This window comes from Dermacentor variabilis, chromosome 7 (assembly GCF_050947875.1).
Source record: "Dermacentor variabilis isolate Ectoservices chromosome 7, ASM5094787v1, whole genome shotgun sequence".
Taxonomy (NCBI): Eukaryota; Metazoa; Arthropoda; class Arachnida; order Ixodida; family Ixodidae; genus Dermacentor; species Dermacentor variabilis.
This window is the reverse complement of record NC_134574.1, coordinates 4,621,864-4,640,055: the sequence shown is the minus strand read 5'-3', so window position 1 is coordinate 4,640,055 and position 18,192 is coordinate 4,621,864. Positions and strand designations below refer to the sequence as shown.

The 18,192-nt window shown below is 45.3% G+C and overlaps 1 long non-coding RNA gene across 1 annotated transcript; it reads left to right on the top strand.

Annotated features, from left to right (window-relative positions):
* The first annotated feature begins 12,665 nt into the window (after positions 1-12,665).
* LOC142587295 (uncharacterized) lies at positions 12,666-16,722 on the top strand. The gene is made up of 3 exons (XR_012829439.1): positions 12,666-13,009; positions 13,768-13,881; positions 16,258-16,722. It is a non-coding gene; the product is annotated as an uncharacterized LOC142587295 (long non-coding RNA).
* Positions 16,723-18,192: the final 1,470 nt, after the last annotated feature.

Sequence of the window (18,192 nt, the reverse complement as noted above, 5' to 3'; positions counted from 1 at the left end):
AGATCCGCAGATCAGCTGTTTCGGAGCACCAACTACTGCGCAGTCACCGAAGACGAGCAAGAGATCTTACTTGATCTTTCGTCGATGTCAACAGACGCAGCATTGCCGCTCCGACAGAAGCGCCAGGGGAACCAAGGCCATTGCATAAAAAGGCCTCCCCACAAGCCTGCCGTTATTCTGGCAGTAGCAGCAGACTGGCCTGTTACGCTGTCTAAATCGGCTGAAAACTTCTTCCAGATGCGCCGATCAACTGTTTCGGCGCCCCAACTACTGCGCCATCTCCGAAGACACGCAAGTGATCTTACGTGGTCTTTCGTCGATGTCAAGAGCCGCAGCATTGCCGCTCCGTCGGAAGCGCCAGGGCAACCAAGGCCAACGAATAAAAAGGCGTCTCCACAAGCCTGCCTTCATTCTGGCAGTAGCAGCAGAGAGCCCTGGCATGCTGTCTAAATCTGCGGAAAACTTTTTGCAGATCGGCCGATCAACTGTTTCGGAGACCAAACTAGTGCGCAGTCTCTGAAGACACGCCAGTTATCTTAAGTGATCTTTCGTCGATGTCAAGAGCCGCAGCATTGCCGCTCCACCGGAAGCGCAAGGGGAACCAAGGCCAAGGTACAAAAAGGCGGCCCCACAACCATGCCGTCATTCTGGCAGTAGCAGCAGAGAGGCCTGGCACGCTGTCTAAATCTCCTAAAATCTTTTTGTAGATACGCCGATCAACTGTTTCGGAGCCCCAACTACTGCGCAGTCACCGAAGACGCGCAAGAGATCTTACTTGATCTTTCGTCGATGTCAACAGACGCAGCATTGCCGCTCTGACAGAAGCGCCAGGGGAACCAAGGCCATTGCATAAAAAGGCCTCCCCACAAGCCTGCCGTTATTCTGGCAGTAGCAGCAGACTGGCCTGTTACGCTGTCTAAATCGGCTGAAAACTTCTTCCAGATGCGCCGATCAACTGTTTCGGCGCCCCAACTACTGCGCCATCTCCGAAGACACGCAAGTGATCTTACGTGATCTTTCGTCGATGTCAAGAGCCGCAGCATTGCCGCTCCGTCGGAAGCGCCAGGGCAACCAAGGCCAACGCATAAAAAGGCGTCTCCACAAGCCTGCCGTCATTCTGGCAGTAGCAGCAGAGAGCCCTGGTACGCTGTCTAAATCTGGTGAAAACTTTTTGCAGATCCGCAGATCAACTGTTTCGGAGCACCAACTACTGCTCCGTATCCGAAGACACGCAAGCGATCTTACTTGATCTTTCGTCGATGTCAACAGCCGCAGCATTGCAGCTCCGACGGAAGCGCCAGGGGTACCAAGGCTAAGGCAAGAATGGCGTCCCCACAAGGCTGCCGTCATTCTGGCATTAGCAGCAGATTTGCCTGGGACGCTGTCTAAATCTGCTTAAAACTTTTTGCAGATCGGCCGATAAACTGTTTCGGAGACCAAACTAGTGCGCACTCTCTGAAGACACGCCAGTTATCTTAAGTGATCTTTCGTCGATGTCAAGAGCCGCAGCATTGCCGCTCCGACGGCAGCGCCAGGGGAACAAAGGCCAAGAAATAAAAAGGCGTCCCCACAAGCCTGCCGTCATTCTGGCTGTAGCAAGGGAGGGCCCTGGCATGCTGTCTAAATCTGCGGAAAACTTTTTCCACATGCGCCGATCAACTGTTTCGGAGCCCCAATTACTGCGCAGTCTCCGAAGACACGCAAGTAATCTAAAGTGATGTTTCGTCGACGTCAACAGCCACAGCATCGCCGCTGCGCCGTAAGCACCAGGGGAACCAAGGCCAAGGCACAAAAAGGCAGCCCCACAAGCCTCCCGTCGTTCTAGCAGTAGCAGCAGAGAGGTCTGGCACGCTGTCGAAATCTGCTGAAAACTTTTTGCAGATCCGCCGATCAACTGTTTCGGAGCCCCGACTACTGCGCGGTCTCCGAAGACACGCAAGTGATCTTACTTGACCTTACGTTGATGTGAACAGCCGCAGCATTGCCGCTCCGACGGAAGCGTCAGGGGAACCAAGGCCAAGGCACAAAAAGGCAGCCCCACAAGCATCCCTTCGTTCTGGCAGTAGCTGCAGGGAGGCCTTGCACGCTGTCTAAATCTGCGGAAAACTTTTTGCAGATCCGCCGATCAACTGTTTCGGAGCCCCAAATACTGCGCAGTCACCGAAGACACGCAAGTGATCTTACTTGATCTTTCGTAGACGTCAACACCCACAGCATTGCCGCTGCGCAGGAAGCGCCAGCGGAACCAAGACCAAGGCATAAAAAAGCGTCCGCACAAGCCTGTCGTCATTCTGGCATTAGCAGCAGAGATGCCTCGGACGCTGTCTAAATCTGCTGCAAACTTTATGCAGATCCGCCGATCAACTGTTCCGGAGCCCAAACTACTGCGCAGTCTCCGAAGACACGCAAGTGATCTTAAGTGATCTTTCGTCGATGTCAACAGCCGCAGAATTGCCGCTGCGCCGGAGGCGCCCTGGGAACCTAGACCAAAGCATAAAAAGGCGTCCCCAAAAACCTGCCGTCATTCTAGCATTAGGAGCGGAGAGGCCTGGCACGCTGTCTAAACTGTTGAAAACTTTTTGCAGATCCGCCGATCAGCTGTTTCGGAGCCCAAACTACTGCGCGGTATCCAAAGACACGCAAGTGATCTTAAGCAATCTTTCGTCGATGTCAAGAGCCGCAGCATTGCCGCTGCGCCGGAAACGCCAGGGCAACCAAGGCCAAGGCATAAAAAGGCGTCGCCACAAGCCTGCCGTCATTCTGGCAGTAGTAGCAGAGAGGCCTGGTACGCTCTCTAAATCTGGTGAAAACTTTTTGCAGATCCGTAGATCAACTGTTTCGGAGCGCAAACTACTGCGCAGTCTCTGAAGACACGCAAGTGATCTTAAGTAATTTTTGGTCGACGTCAACAGCCCCAGCATTGCCGCTGCGCCGGAAGCGCCAGGGGAACCAAGATCAAGGCATAAAAAGGCATCCCCACAAGCCTGCCGTCATCCTGGCAGTAGCAGCAGAGGCCTAGCACGCTGTCTAAATCTGCTGAAAACTTTTTGCAGATCCGCCGATCAACTGTTTCGGAGCGCAAACTACTGCGCAGTCTCTGAAGACACGCAAGTGATCTTAAGTAATTTTTGGTCGACGTCAACAGCCCCAGCATTGCCGCTGCGCCGGAAGCGCCAGGGGAACCAAGATCAAGGCATAAAAAGGCGTCCCCACAAGCCTGCCGTCATTCTGGCAGTAGCAGCAGAAACGCCTGGCAGGCTGTCTCAATCTGCTGAAAACTTCTTGCAGATCCGCCGATCAGCTGTTTCGGAGCCCAAACCACTGCGCGGTATCCAAAGACACGCCTGTGATCTTAAGCAATCTTTCGTCGACGTCAACAGCCACAGCATTGCCGCTGCGCACGAAGCGCCAGGGGAACCAAGGCCAAGGCACAAGAATGCGTCCCCACAAGCCTGCCGTCATTCTGGCAATAGCAGCAGAGAGGCATTGCACGCTGTCTAAATCTGCTGAAAACTTTTTGCAAGTCCGCCGATCAACTGTTTCGGAGCCCAAACTACTGCGCAGTCTCTGAAGACACGCAAGTGATTTTAAGTGCTCTTTCGTCGACGTCAACAGCCGCAGCATTGCCGCTCCGACGGAAGCGCCAGGGCAACCAAGGCCAAGGCATAAAAAGGCGTCGCCACAAGCCTGCGGTCATTCTGGCAGTAGCAGCAGAGAGGCCTGGCACGCTGTCGAAATCTGCTGAAAACTTTTTGCAGATCCGCCGATCAACTGTTTCGGAGCCCCGACTACTGCGAGGTCTCCGAAGACACGCAAGTGATCTTACTTGATCTTTCGTTGATGTCAACAGCCGCAGCATTGCCGCACCGAAGGAAGCGCCAGGGGAAACAAGGCCAAGGCACCAAAAGGAAGCCCCACAAGCATCCCTTCGTTCTGGCAGTAGCAGCAGGGAGGCCTGGCACGCTGTCTAAATCTGCGGAAAACTTTTTGCACATCCGCCGATCAACTGTTTCGGAACCCCAAATGCTGCGCAATCACCGAAGACACGCAAGTGATCTTACTTGATCTTTCGTCGACGTCAACACCCACAGCATTGCCGCTGCGCTGGAAGCGCCAGGGGAAACAAGGCCAAGGCATAAAAAGGCGTCCGCACAAGCCTGTCGTCATTCCGGCATTAGCAGCAGAGACGCCTGGCAGGCTGTCTCAATCTGCTGAAAACTTTTTGCAGATCCGCCGATCAGCTGTTTCGGAGCCCAAACTACTGCGCGGTATCCAAAGACACGCAAGTGATCTTAAGCAATCTTTCGTCGACGTCAACAGCCGCAGAATTGCCGCTGCGCCGGTGGCGACCTGGGAACCTAGACCGAGGCATAAAAAGGCGTCCATACAAACCTGCCGTCATTCTGGCATTAGGAGCGGAGAGGCCTGGCACGCTGTCTAAATCGGCTGAAAACTTTTTCCAGATCTGCCGATCAACTGTTTCGGAGCCCCAACTATTGCGCAGTCTCCTAAGACACGCGAGTGATCTTACGTGATCTTTCGTCGATGTCAAGTGCCGCAGCATTGCCGCTCCGACGGAAGCGCCAGGGCAACCAAGGCCAAGGCATAAAAAGGCGTCGCCACAAGCCTGCCGTCATTCTGGCAGTAGCAGCAGAGAGGCCTGGTACGCTGTCTAAATCTGGTGAAAACTTTTTGCAGATCCGCAGATCAACTGTTTCAGAACACCAACTACTGCGCAGTCTGCGAAGACACGCAAGTAATCTTAAGTGATGTTTCGCCGACGTCAACAGCCACAGCATTGCCGCTGCGCCGGAAGCGCCAGGGGAACCAAGGCCAAGGCATAAAAAGGCGTCCCCAGAAGCCTGCCGTCATTCTGGCAGTAGCAGCAGAGACACCTGACAGGCTGCCTCTAACTGCTGAAAACTTTTTGCAGATCCGCAGATCAGCTGTTAGGGAGCCCAAACTACTGCGCGGTATCGAAAGACACGCAAGAGATCTTACTTGATCTTTCGTCGATGTCAACAGACGCAGCATTGCCGCTCCGACAGAAGCGCCAGGGGAACCAAGGCCACGGCATAAGGAGGCCTCCCCACAAGCATGCCGTTATTCTGGCAGTAGCAGCAGACTGGCCTGGCACGCTGTCTAAATCGGCCGAAAGCTTTTTGGAGACCAGCCGATCAACTGTTTCGGAGGCCCAACTACTGCGCAGTCTCCGTAGACACGCAAGTGATCTTTCGTGATCTATCGTCGATGTCAACAGCCGCAGCATTGCCGCTGCGACGGAAGCGCCAGGAAAACCAATGCAAAGGCGTAAAAAGACGTTCCCACATACCTGCCGTCATTCTGGCAGTAGCAGCGGAGAGGCCTGGCACGCTGTCTAAATCTACTGAAAACTTTTTGCAAGTCCGCCGATCAACTGTTTCGGAGGCCCAACTACTGCGCAGTCCCCGAAGACAAGCAATACCTCTAAAGTGATCTTTCGTCGACGTCAACAGAAACAGCATTGCCGCTGCGACGGAAGCGTGGGGGGAACCAAGGCGAAGGCATAAAAAGGCGTCCCCACAAGCCTGCCGTCATTCTGGCATAAGCAGCGGACCCTTATGAAAATGGATTTAGAGTTCCTTTAGAACTCCTAATGAGTTCCTATGGAGTCAAAAGGGACTCTATAGGAACTCGCGATCTATAGAGTCGTCTGCATAGAATCTCTATAAGAAGTCTATAGAAACCTTTCTATAGAAACAAGTCATTTCACACACAATAGATGTGCAATAGAGGGTGTATTGACGTCCTATGTACTGAATTCTATAAAGTAATTTTTATAGAATGTCTTTAAAACTTCTAACGCGACCTGTCTATAGAATGGCTCTCCATTCGTTCTCTATAAATGTTCTATAGAGAGTGTATTGATATCATATGTACTAAATTCTATAAAATAATGTCTATAGAAAGTTTTTAACACTTCTAATGCGGTTTTTCTATAGACTGACTCTCCATTCACGCTCGATAAGCAGTCTATAGAGGGTTTATTGTCATCAAATGTACAATATTCTATAAAATAATGTCTATAGAAAGTTTTTAACACTTCTGATGCGGCTTGTCTATAGACCGACTCTCCTTTCACCCTCCATTAATGTTCTATAGAGGTCGTATTGACATTTTATGTACCAAATTCTATAGAAAAATTTTTATTGAACGTTTTCAGAAACGTTCTATAGAGGTCGTATTAACATCTTATGTGCCAAATTCTACAGAAAAAATGTTTATAGAACCTTTTCAGAACTTCTAATGCGGCCTGTCTATAGAATGGCTCTACATCCACCATAATAATTCTATAGAGGTCGTGTTGACATCTTATGCACCAAATTCTATAGAAAAATTTATGGAACGTTTTCGGAACTTCTAATGCGGCCTGTCTCTAGACTGGCTCTCCATTCCCGTTCTAAAAATGTGCCATCATATGGCATATGTACTGAGTTCTATAAAGGAACGTTTATAGGACATTAAAGAAGCTAAAGTGCGGCTTGTCTAAGAACGGCTCTATATTTTCACTCTATAAACAGTACCCAGTATCCAGTGCATCGCCGGATTATGGGTCCAGTGCCGCGCGCTGGATGCATGAGGCGCTGGGCAAGCGCGGCGTACTGGGAAGCGCTGGTTACTGGTGCGAAAAACAGCTCTAGCGCGTTAAATACGCGGTGCCTAGACACCATATGTATTTTTTGAATAGAGAAAGCAACAGAGAGCGTTTTAGTGCAATGAAAAACGAAAAAAAAGAACATGTAAACACAGAAGTGCTCTGACCAGGATTCGATCGTCGCACCTGCAGATCCCCAGCCCGGATCACTACCGCTACGCCACGCCAGCTTTTTTTTCTTCTCTTTATTGCATGGGATTATCGTTACTGTTAAACCGATGCAGTTACATTACATACGATCATACAAGAGAAACAAATTCACAGAAAGTATACAGTCCAATGACAGTTCAAAATTCTGGTAAACAAACAAGCGTCCAGACGCGAAATCCATTCAGGGACGGGATCATATGTAGCCACTACACTCCGGACTTGAGCAGTCTCTTCGCGGAAGATAGACCTTGTCGAGCGAGGTGGCTCGGCATGTCTGTCGATCATTCGACTTCTCCATAATGAATAAAGTCCTAATAACATAAACAAATCATATGGTGTATTACTGGCTGTGTTTTTGAAAGGAAGGAACCGGATACCATAACATGTGAGAGGAAAGTCTTTTTTGATAGTTCTTTGTAAAATGTCCCAAAAAAGAAATGCGTCACGACAAAGTATAAAGCAATGTTCTATTGTCTCGGGTGGATTGCAAAGCCTACAATTTGTATTCCAGGGTACATACAGTCCTTTTTCCTGAAGCCACGTTTTAACTGGCAGTGTGGAGGTGCGCAGCTTAAAGAAAAACGTTTTCGCTGCTGGCGCAATGCACATTCTACGGACACGGCAAAGAACATCTTGACCAAATACAGACAGATACGGCTTTCGGTACAGAGGTTAAGGGACAAGGTTATCTATAAGTGCTGCATTTAGCGACGTGCGATTAACGGTAAACAAATATTCAAGGTTGAATCTGGCTTTTAAGAATGAAATGGTGTCGACAAGTTCCTTTAAGAAGCCCCATAACGGTAGTTCTTGAGCAAAGTTTGTCACGACAAAAAGAAAAGGGAGGTGTGACGCAAGACGTGCTCGATTAACTGCGAGAAGGAATGGATGACGGACATTTTTAAGGTAAAATAAGCGCATGACCAATTGTCGCACAAACAAATGCACAAGACCCAGGCCACCCTTTTCAAGCGGGAGAAAAAGGTTGTCCCTTCTCATGGCTTCCCATGATGAATACCAAATAAAACATGCAAATATTCTATGAAATGCCTGGACATGGACACGTGAGCAGTGCAAGACCTGCAGAACATAAAGAAGCTTAGAAGCGAGAAATGTATTGCATGCCTTAGCTCTCGCTAAAAATGGAGAGATCACGTCCTTGCCAGGTTGTCACCTTTCGACGGATAGTGGTTACCGTGGACGCCCAATGAGGTCCACTATTACGGAAGTTATCGAGAGGTACTCCAAGATATCGCAACGGAGACTGATTCCAATGAATATTCGCGAATGCAGAGGGAGTGAGCGCCCACATGCCTAGCCAAAAGCCTCTACTTTTATCAAAATTTACAGTAGCTCCTGCAGTCTCACAGAAACGCAGGGTAGCGTTTATTGCCTTGGTAATACTTGGCTTATCGACGCAAAAGAAGGCAATGTCATCTGCATAAGCTAGCACTTTAATTTCCTCATCGGCATACATATATCCTTTAATGCTCGAGTCGCAAAGCACGCTTAAGCAAAGCGGTTCTAAGTATATGGCGAAGAGTAAAGGCGAGAGCGGACAACCTTGACGAACGGATGACTGTACTTGTATTATATCTGGGAGGGTACGGTTCACAATTAACATTGTAGTGCAGTGTTTATAACAAAGTGTTATACCATTGTATAATACATCCCCTAACTGAAGATGTCGCAGTAGTTGGAATAAAAATTCGTGTTGAACCTTATCAAAGGCTTTGGCGAGGTCAATCTGGAGAAGAGCTACTTGATCCGTACTACCCTCTATGCACTCAAGGACTGAACGTGCGATATGAGCATTTGTCTGTATAGAGAGGCCTCGAATTCCGCATGTTTGATGATCACCTACTAATTTAGTAATGACTGTCTGCAATCTATTTGTCAGTATTTTTGCAAATATTTTGTAATCCACGTTACATAATGATATCGGCCTATATCCGTTTACTCTCTTTATTGTTTCATCATCAGTGCTTTTTGGTATTAAGGTTGTGTGGCCCTGATAGAAAGATGGAGGAAGCTCACCATATTGATAGGCTGCCTCGAAAAGCTGCTGCAGAAAAGGACACAGGAATTCCTGAAATTTTATATAAAATTCAGCACTAAGGCCATCAGGACCAGGCGTCTTGTTCTTCTGCAGCGTTTCGACGGCAAAATTAATTTCTTCTCGGGTTATTGGTCCATCAACGCTGAGTCGATCATCTTCTTCTAAGTGTGGCATAAGCGAAATAAACTGATCAGCGTTTTTTTCGTAACCATTCTGAGGCTTAACTGCAGCGAAAAGATCTTTATAGTGAGCTTCAAATAGGCTTATTATTTGGGACGTGTCTGTGTATATAGACCCACCAGACTCAATTTCTAATATTTGCTTGGAAAGCGCGTATCGCTTCTCATCACCGAGAGCCCTTTTTGTGGGCTGTTCCTCTGTGAAGCGAGTTGTGCGTGAACGAACCATCGCTCCTTTGTACACTTCCGTCTCATATTTCTGTATTTGTGCGCGAACTGTGTTGATTTCATCGCTATACAACCCTGGTTCCTGGCTTTCGAAAGCGTGCAGCTTGTGAAGTAGATCATGAAGGTAATGCTTTTCAGCTTTTTTTCTTTGAGACAGCTCACATGAAATGGCAATCGCCTCATTTTTTACTCTATTTTTGAACATTTCCCATCGAGCAAACAAAGGAAGCTGTTGACATTGTGATATTTCTAGCCATAATTCTTTCACTTTGTTTACAAAACTTTCCTCTCGCAAAAGTTGTGTATTAAGTTTCCACAGTTCCCAGTTTGGAGCAAACCTGCGGAATTTTCGGGGACCCCATGAAACAGCTACTAAACAGTGGTCTGTGAAAAATACAGGCTTCACGGCGTAGTTGTGAATGTTAGACCAGAGACTCGTCGAAACATACACACGATCGAGTCGAGCATGGGAGACGCCTTGAAAGTGCGTGTACCGCACCCAAGATGGTGTGTAGGCGCCCACGTCTATTAGATTGTGAACTTCCGTTAACTGATGCAGGAAAACAGCACTTGCATCATAACGATTAGTTAGGTATGAGTGGTCTCTGGAATGACAAACACAGTTTAAGTCTCCCAACAGTACCAAATCTCTGTCAGTATCTAGGAGCGGAGCAAGTGAGAGGAAGAAAGCCTTCCTGTCACTCACTTTTGAGGGAGCATAAACGCAAATAAATCGCCAATTACGGGAATGAAAAGAGAGGTCACAGCATATAAGGCGGCCTTCCCCATCAACACGCAGCGACAATGAAGAATGATTTAACTGCTTTCTGACTAACAAAAAGCATCCAGCGGAAGCACCACATGCTTGGCTAATACACACCTCGTAATCAGGTTGAAAAGTTTGCAGCGCAAGGTTGACATCACCAGCAGACGCCAGCATACGACCACAGGCGGATAATTTAGCATACCGAATTCGAGAAGCACTTTTAGTTTCACAGAGAGAAGTCTTGCACAGACGTGGTAGATGCGCTATCGCCCAGCAACTAAAACTCACGCCTGTACCACAAAGAAAAATTTGCTTTCCGTATTCAATAGTGTGCTCGGAAGTGCCATAACATCGACTTTCACTTGTGATTGGTATTTTAACTTCGAAAAAAGTCCTAAATGAACCACCGACCCGGGACGCTGCATGAATGGGCTGTTACTGCCGATTTCGATAGCCGTTTCTTGTTCTTCACGCGAGGCGTATGCTATGTTTTCTTAGTTCAGTGATGTCTTTCAGTCTACACGTCTGTCTAGTCATATATATTCGTCAGAGAAGCGCAGGCTAGTGCTGGGAGCCTTCGGCGACAGCACATATACCTGCGTTTATGACGCGTCACATCGGCGCTCCTCACTTCTTGTGCTGGCACTGTAGACATGAAAAAATTGTTTATTTAAAAGCACCGATGCGAAATCTGAAATATAAAGTAATTTATCCTTGTTAGACTCCTTGATTCTTGAGGTTAGACGCGCCGATAGCGTGCAGACGGACTCGGCGGATACGCTATGCCTAAGCTTCGGTGGGGACTGATCTCGGCGCGGGTAGCTGGCGAAAGCTAAGATGTGTGTATTTGAGCCTCAGAACTCTTTTTAGTGCAATAGGGAAAGTGGAAGCGCACGAATCGCCTCAGCCTTGTTATCGGTGCGATAATATCAAGCAGCGGTAGGCTTCGAACTCGGGGTCTGTTCGAGCGCGTCTGAACGACTACTGGATTTCATGTCCACTCCACAACACTGCGACAATGGCGATAACTCCCTATCATATGTTACGTGCGAACTACTAAAAAAGCGGCGTCCTCTGCGTTTGCATGGTTTCGTTCAAGAATTTAGCTATCCGCCTTGTCAAAAGGCAAAATGCAAAGAACGAAAGTGATTTTCATTGTCACATGTGCAGGAATAAACAAGACAGCTCACGCACCTTTATTCCATGCTGCGACACGAAATAGTTCTATGACCCTAAGATATAGCGTTATTTAGGACAAGAGACTAGTATGAAGTGATCAAATTGTATAAAGCATTTAATATTCAGCAGCGCTCGTCCTTGCGTACTGGAGCCAGCGCGGCACAAACACAACCAGCGCAATTTCCAATGCGACCGTCTCTTCCAGTGTGACCCAGCATTGCCCAGCTCTTATCCAGCGTTCTCACTGGTCTCGAGTGAGTCTCAGCGAACGCCAGCGTACCCAGTGCAATCCAGTGCTTAAAAAAAAAAATAACAACGCGCTGATTTCACACTGGAAGGCACTGGAAGACGCTGGTTCTTGCAATCGGCATTTCCGAGGTTTTTTACTGTCAAGTAAGAGCATCGTTAAAAAGACACTCATTGACGAAGGCAAACATCACACTAATCTAAATTAGGAAAACCAAAGAAATATAACGGAAGCGCGCATTGTGGTTTATATCGCATATGCAGGTAAATCACAAAGATGTATACCAAGAAACACTAAGCAATACTGCGCCTTAGCAATCGCGTCATATCTATTTGCTGGCATGCAGTGACTGCAGCACTTGGGGCGGAAACACATCGAACGCCGCCGCACATTTCTGGCACACACCACTCAAATGCGACAAATGCACGCTGCAGAAACGATTTTTTTTTTCAAGGAATCTTGAAAAGTCACGGACCACATGAGCGCGATCCACGCATGATAAGCACATCGCCACGAAAGCAAGATAGGGAACACATAAGCGTAACCTGTGCCTCACGGGTAAAATTAAAAATCATCGTATATAAATTATGTTGCTGTGCGACGGACACAAGCGCACGGAAACATCACACACTGCACATGTGTACCTCCGAGGTTGTGTGGACAATTTCTGGGCTACATTTAAACGACAGCAGGAAGTTACTTCAATGAGAAACGAAGTGAGGGCGCATGTAGTGCAGGTAACGGCTGCGCATAAAGTCAGTTAGGGTTTTAAGGCCAGTGACCGAGGTTGAAATCGTTAAAATCACACCCCAGCAATAGCTTACGCAGGGTAAATTGTCCGGATCTTGAAGGCCATGCTTTTTGCTAACTACATGTGGCATAAACGATTCAAAACCAAGAATACTGCATGTAATTTATTTCTGCCCTAAACTATAGCACACAATATGAGCATGTCAATGTTTCTTCTTGTCTAGCAACATATGTATGTAGTTCGGCCCAAAACGGCACAAAACCTGCTGTAGTGGGTATTATTGTAGGAATCACGGAGGCCACAACAGCCGCACTATTATACAGACGGCGCTGGCAGCGCCGGTATTTTCGTATTCAACGCGACAGATAGAATACGAAGGTACGGCGTGTTGTAATTGCTCCGTCTTCAACGGTTGTTGTGCGAGCTACATCGATGTGTTTGTTTGATCGTGTGTTATTAGGTTTGCTGTAATGAAATGAGACGTAGTTCGCGAGCACGAAAGTGCCAGAAGATGGCTTGAGTCTCGCTGTAAGCACGCCGTATGCGTGGCGCGCCAGCTAAATGTGGACCAACGATTTTCATGCCGTGGAGTGCGTTCCCTTTGTCTCCGCTGGTTGTCGTGGAAAGCTTGGTGGACGGCGCAAAGAAGTAATGCGTATTATTAGCGTGCCTCAGCTCGTCCACTACCCAGCGGATCGCAGACGCATCACTGGAAACTTGGAGAGCGCCTTTCGACCTCGCCGTACTGTTGAAACGGTAAGCAATCGTGCTCGCCAACTACACGTGCGTTCATCCGTGTTGTGTGTGCTTCCCGTGTGTGTATAGAGTGCCTTGCGAACGTAGCAAGTGGAACACCCACGTCAACAGTGAACCCTGTGCTGATACTTGCTACGCGCTGGTTGTAAAAATTGTGTACGCAGCTCTATTGCCACAGTGAGGAATTGATAATCCTGATAAGCGTTTGCTTCCGCTGAGAAAAGTTTCGGAAATCGTGTTCATCTTGTGCAGCTGTGCGTGAACTCCCGCCTGTCTGCTAAAGTTGCATAGTAACGACCCGTCTACCTCTTCATCGATTCTTTCTTCAATGACGTTTCCTCACTTATAAATGCTTCGACGTTGTGCACAATCTCTGCTTACGAGGTTTTTGGCTAACGAACAGTTCTAGGGAAAAAATGTAAGCCAATCACAGCTTGCTACTAGTACAGCTTTATTTCCAAGACAAGATGTGTTGACATAACTGACTTAACTAAACATGACAGGGGAACGTTGCCTATACTAAGTAATGGAAAAAACATTAAGATTAGATTGTAATCTGCTGCTGCGGCGCGTCCAAAACTTTATTTGATGTAGAGGTCCCTATTGTCATGACATTCGATAATTTCAAGCATTTGCTCTCTTTCCACATTAGTGCAGACATTGTTTTCATGACCCTTTTAGGTGCTGATTGCATGTTTTCATCATATCACAGCTTTATTGTGCCACTGCTATAAGCTAACATAGACCTCATTTTGTAGTGGCGAGGCCGTGACCCACAACATAAACTACAAGATCGAGGAGCCCCCAGAAATGCAGACCCTGTGGATATATGGCTGCAGCAGCATGGCGTGTGATCTGGATGGTCATGTCAAGTGTGTATGAAATGTATGTGTTCCAAAAAGGGGGCTTGGTGTCATTCATGGTGAATTTTGTCAACACATTCCATACTGCAGCTTACTAAAGAGACTAAATATTTATGCAACCTTATTGAACTTGCTACCTATTTGTGTGCATAGCCATTATGCCCACATTATTGTGTTCTGTATAAAACTATACCTAACCTTTCCTGATGTTTAGTATTTCTTTTGCGTAAGTTGCTTACCTGCAAGTTAAATATAATTTTTGCTTTGTACTTAGTGTATTTATGACTTTTTATTGTGGTTTTATTCTTTGAAAACTATTTCCTATGCTGTACCCCTTATTTGGATAATTTTTTTTCTGTTTGTGCTACAATCTCGTGCAGTTTTCTGTGCATGTAGGAATTCGAAGTGTAGTGGACTAAATATGTCACAGGTCTAAGCACGTAGTGTGCACACCTTTGTTTATCATTGATATCTTTACAGTTACTTCTCTGTTCCCTTAGTAACAGCCACTGCGAAATACACATTTGGTGAGCTTTAATTTGTTGAAAATTACTATGATGGTCAGTATTTACTATGCTGCATTTACTTCAGTAGTACATAGGCACAGACTGATATGGATACCTTGTGACCTACACAGGATGCCTTTTTTGTTTGTTGCATTAAAAATGGCGGCTCACCCACATGTCTTACTATATATATGGTATGCCTCATCGATTTCACTTGTCAATTTTTACAGTGGATGAAAACAGATGAACGATTGTAATCCAACATGAAGCCCCGTTGTGGAAATGTACGGCCAAGTTGGATGACCATACTGGTCTTTTGAATGAAATATGGTGGTCTCTTATACACATACGATACCGGTCAGTTTGCCCGATGTACACTTGACCACATGTGAAAGGGATACAGTACGCTGCCTGTGACAGACACGCCAATTTTGGTGGTATCTTTCACCGAGCAAGCCTCCCTTGCCTGCTTGCCTTTCTCAATTCTCTTGCACACTGCTGTGCATATAGGCACCCCGACAAGAAAGGCTTGCTTAGATACAACTAAATTTGTCTTGTGTCTCTCAGAGGTAGTGTAGTCTATTCTTGTGATCATGTGTATATTTGGTCAAATGTACATGCAGCAGATTGGCCGGTGCCTCAACACGTGCCTAAGACAGCACCATAATTCACTCCCCGGATCAGTATGTTCGTCCCACTTGACCATGCACCGATGGGACTGGGGCTGCACGCCAGATTTAGACTGTTCATCTGTTTTGTTCAGCTGCGGCAACCAATTGACCAACAAATTCGCTGAGGAATGCCACATAAAAAGACTGGGTCACAATCTGTTTACTGAATTGTCTGCAACCTTCGTAGGAACAAATTTGTTTGTTGCAACTAGTTTTAAGCACGTTATTTCTTGTTAAATTTTCTGCTTGACCTACAGAGCAGTTATGCAATCAATTTTCAAAGAGACATGATTAGTATAATTTTTGTTTTCTGTTTTTCACATGCCATGTTGCAAGAAGGACCCTTTTTAATTAAAACTGAATTAACTTTTCAATTGCAATTGGGAAGTCTTATCATTGCGTTTAGGATACATATCAGTGTACATACCTGTACTAGATTAGAAACTAATTGTTTCAATAACTCAAAAAGCACGAATATACTGTGTCCATTGTATCTGACAGTGACACTGCGACTGTGTTCCAAATACCACTAATTGGCAGTTATCCATCATAATTTGCGAAAACAACTTAAAACATTATTGTTCCCCATACAATGGATACTTACATGCATCATCATGATTGCTCAAGCTCCATGTGAGAAATTTATTATTGGCATATTAAGCATAGTACATACCAACTATGGCTAACAGCGGGTGGAATATTAATTTTGTCTACCGCTCAGCAATAGAAGCCAGTAGGTCATTCCCTTCTTTTCAAAAAATTTGTTTCCTATGCACAGTGTGACGTCTGTATAGGACTCTTAGCTCATGGGTGTTCCTGCTTGCTTATCTTATAAATGGGGAATGTGTTGTCATTGCAAGATGAGATTAATGTGTGACTAGGCTGTTGTCGTTTGGAGATGCTTTTTGTCATCAGCAATGATATTCTACTGCCAGGCACATTGGCCCAGTGCTGATGTCACAGTATCTTGGGAAAGTAAAGATATTGTCAAAAATGATTCTCAAAAGAACTGCCGCTGTTTGGCAGAGTGGTGGGGAGGTGGGGTGTTCTGCCACTTTTCTGTTATAATTTTTTTCTGAAATACTGAAATGAAACTTAGCATAATGCTACAACTATATAGATATTTGTGGCGTGTTTGTGCCTGCTGATACATTATGGCTGAATGTTCATTACACCTTTTGAAAATTAATTTCAATTGTATTTTCCAGGCTCCAGCGTCGCCGTTACTAGGCGGACCAAATGAGGCCAAAAACTAGCCTTTCCTCGCTCCTTTCCTGGGAAGTGAAATAGCAGGTGATCATGTAAGAATGAACTTGCAACATGTGAGCAGTAGCCAAAGTTCCATACAGGTCATGCTGGTGGTGGAATGATAAGACAAACCGCAATATTTATTTGTTTACTTATTCACTTAATATTTATTTATTCATATCTCGTGAATACTGTGCAGTTTTTCAGCAAGGAATCAGATAAAATAAAGAAATATCATTGCATCAAAGTAAACATGTTATTTGAAAAAGCATAATTCACGTAGCACAGTACCATGATAAAACATTTTCAGACAACTGGTCTGCTTTTGATACGAATTCATGAAAACTGCAAATTTTGAAGAAACAGAGCAGTAAGGTTAACAAATCTTACTCATAACTAAAAAATGAGATCACATTTCTGTTGGACCTAATTACAGATACCATATGCTGCTCTAATATACAATCACTAATTTATGAGTAGATGTGCGAAACTCTCAAACATTGCAACAATTTCGTGTAAGCTGTAAATTCATATATAAAGTTTGTTGACTTCAGACATAGCAGATGGAGTCTGCAGAACTGTGATATCTCTTTCTGGCACAGAGGCGGGGATTAGTAAGCTTCGTGGTGTTATTTTTCTTAAACCTGCCAAATAGAATTAACGAACTTGTGCTAGTTGTTCTTTATTTTTTATCGTTGCAAACTCAGTCCTTTTCCTTCAAGTTTTGCTATTTTCAGCAAATTTTAATAAATATTGATGGTTTTAATGTAAAACTATGATTTAAACATTTTTAAATGTGTCAAACCTCATCAAATTTGATTCCATAGTTGCCGAGAAAAACTATTTTACTGTTTATGTGCATTACATAGGAGCTCCTGAGCTAAATCTTTTTTAGTCATTGCGTGTGTCGGTCTGGTTTGTATTTCTCACCCTAATTAGAATATTGGCTCTGATCTCAAAATTGTTTCCCTTACAAGGAAATACAAGCTTTTAAACTTTGTAAGATATATGCTGTACTGCTCTATGAAAACCACTGTTTGCCACATTTTTGCAGGGCCTGCTAGTGCTAATTTTACACATAAACATAGACTAATATGCTGTGTGGTTTCGGTATATGGTGTACTTATCTGTGAAAGCCATTATTTGCCACATTTTCACAGCGACTGCCAGTGTTATTTTTGCACTTAAACAAACTCAAATGCTGTGTCGTTTCGTCAGGCTGACACAACATTGCAGTGCACATTCATATCAGTCTATTTTCAGGCTTTAGTATCCAACCGTTCAATGTGCACTGCTGGAACAGGCACTCCTTTTGCAGTTTTAATGGTATGGTTTCTTGTCCTGGTCAAGCCTGTTATTGCCAGGTGTCAACTGTCTGCCACTGATTCTTTTACCTCATGTTTCGCGTGTTTGCACCACCAGCTTGACCTGAGAAGCATGTTGGCAGCTACAGTTTGTGTGTTGCAAGTTCTAGTCTGAAGCGTGTATGTCACATATATGAAGTATGTATCTAGTCTGAAGTGCAATAAACATTTTAAACTGAATACTTTGTGGTTGTAGAACCAATTATTTTGCCACTGCATTTACTGTAGTCCTTATTGCCTACAGTAGAACTTTGGTAAATTGCAAGTTCTTTACACATATCGGCCTAGCTTTTATAGGCATTTGCTTGTAGGTACTCGAAAGCAACTGCATAGAAATATTCTATAGAATTTTGTCTTTAGCGTCTCTAAAGCAACTCGATAGAAATATTCTATAGAAATTTGCCTTTAGCATCTCTAAAGCAACTCGATAGAAATATTCTACAGAAATTTGCCTTTAGCATCTCTAAAAAAACTCGATAGAAATATTCTATAGAAATTTGTCTTTAGCATCTCTAAAGAAACTCGATAGAA